Here is a 2,409-nt window from a genome sequence, read left to right as displayed (position 1 = left end):
ACTCTTTCATAATTCCATGCCATATGCTACTCCTCTGCCTGAATTGTGCTTTCTCCCTCCCCCCTTTCCCAGAACAACTTGGCAAAATCTTACTCTTTTTTAAAGTTTTAACGTGTTATTGCCTCCATGAAAACTTCTCTTTCTACATTACATTAATATTTAATGAGATCACATTACTATAACTAGAGTTTTTCCCTGTAAAGTTTGTGGTACAATGAATGTACCCCTTTCTATACTAAGAATGCATAAATTTAGTTTCTATTCTCCCTCACCTATCTAATAGCTAGAGAACCAGCAGCTCAGACCTCTCCAAGTTTCTTTTGTGCTATCTTCTACAAAGTTTGGGGTCTCAGGTGACTCTAAGTGCCTCTGGATGTGAGGTGGTCTCACTTCAGTGTACTTTCTGTGGCATTAAGGATGCTGGTGGATTGACAGAAGCTGGCCTGGGCAGGTTGCGTCCAAACCCCAGCTACAGGGAATTCCAAGGCTCCAATGATGGCCACAGATGTTATAATAACTTGGTGTCCTGTGGAAGAACTCCAGCTTAATTGTACAAGGCCTTTAGAATCAAAGGCTTTTCATCTTCCTCTTTCTTTAGTGGCATAAGGCAGTGGGGATTGGGACTGCTGTAGAACAATACTCAGGGAAACTGTGTTGCTGCTTGATTGTGTCAAGTCAGATCAGAAACACAGGTATTCAAGTCTCATCAGCAGAAAATACAAAGGGCTTGGGACCATGTAACAAAGGACTGGAGAAATGCTTGGGGTAAACACGGGAGTATGGCAGGAACAAATGCTACGTGTTCCCCACACTGTTTTCTCTCCTTGAGAAAGCAGCAAGACATTTCCCAATCTCCACTGCAAGTAGGTTGGGGTCATATGACTGACTTTTGGACAAAGCAATGTGCATGGAAATGATGTAAGGCACTCTAGGCATGGTCTTTAAAAACCTGACCCTCGGGACTTCCCTGGCAGTCCAGTGGTGAAGACTTTGCCTCCCAGTGCAGGGGGTGTGGGTTCGATCCCTGGTCGGGGAGCTAAGATCCCACATGCCTTGCAGCCAAAAAACTGAAACATAAAACAGAAGCAATATTGTAACAAATTCAATAAAGACTTTAAAAAAAAAATAAATAAAAACCTGACCCTCCAGGCTCTCTTTTCCTTTCCAAGGCAATGTAAAATGAGTTCCAGGGGCAGGGTTTCAGGATGAAGGTGAACAACCCAGCTCTCACTGGACTGTGATATGGGTGAGAAACTTGCGTTAAGTCACTGCTATATTAGTGTTTATTGTTACCCTAGCATAGATTAACTGACTTAAGAAGAGGTAAGGAGCTTTCCTTGCCTTTCAATCTATTCTATAGGTAGGTCCAGGAATTAAAAAAAAAAAAAAAAAAAAAGTAGCTCCAGAAAATTCCAAGGAGCTACAGTTTAGTAGGAAAACATCTGCTAGGCTACAGCCAAAAGGAATACAGCTCTAGCAATTAGATCTTTTGGTTTTCACATACAGCTAGCAGCACAGACTAGTCTCAGGGCACCTAAGTGAGGACAACTTCTAGAAACTTCCACATTATCAACTCAGAAACAATCCACTTCGTGTCTTTCTGGTGATGCTCCTCTCCCAGGTCTTGGCTCCCTTTTCCTCCAGTACAGTCAAGCCTTCTTCCCTTGTATCCTCCTATGAGGGGAAGTCATCATTGGCGAGACTAATTGAAGTATGCTCTTCTAAGGGAAGCTCTGCTTAGTGATTCTGGATAATTTATCATTTCCATCTATAATCGGAAGTAGATGACAACTTCTCTTGCTAAAATCATCATTTTAATCTATAGGCAAATGCCCATGATACTATGGATTACAGTAATAAGGTTGCCCAACTTACTGGTATACCTGCCCTAGTAAACTGTGGTCTCCTCAAAGAAGGGGACCATAGTTTTGCATCTTTGCCATCTCTGTATGTCCAGCACCCAGCAACCAGGCTTGGTATAAAGAGATTTATGGTCCAAAAAGAAATGACCGAGGTACTTACCTTCCAAAAAACACCCAGAAGCTTTTTTCTGCTTTTTCTATTTTTTAAAAAAATCTTTATTGGAGTATAATTGCTTTACAGTGGTGTGCTAGTTTCTGCTTTATAACAAAGTGAATCAGTTATACATACGCATATGTTCCCATATCTCTTCCCTCTTGCGTCTCCCTCCCTCCCACCCTCCCTGCTTTTTCACTTGGCTTGTGGTGGCTCTTTGCCTGGAAGTTGGAAGCTACAGTTCTGCCACACATTTCTACCAATACTTCTCCTTAGAGAGCCTTTACCTAGGATAACCTCTCTGGGGTGGGCACAAGGATATGCCCTAGGGACATGCCCCTCCCCCGCCATGTCCAAGAATTATAATGAAACAGTTGCCTCAAGGCTGGAATT

This window comes from Lipotes vexillifer, unplaced genomic scaffold, assembly GCF_000442215.2.
Source record: "Lipotes vexillifer unplaced genomic scaffold, Lipotes_vexillifer_v1.1 scaffold84, whole genome shotgun sequence".
NCBI classification, from domain to species: domain Eukaryota; kingdom Metazoa; phylum Chordata; class Mammalia; order Artiodactyla; family Lipotidae; genus Lipotes; species Lipotes vexillifer.
Note: the sequence above shows the minus strand (reverse complement) of the source record.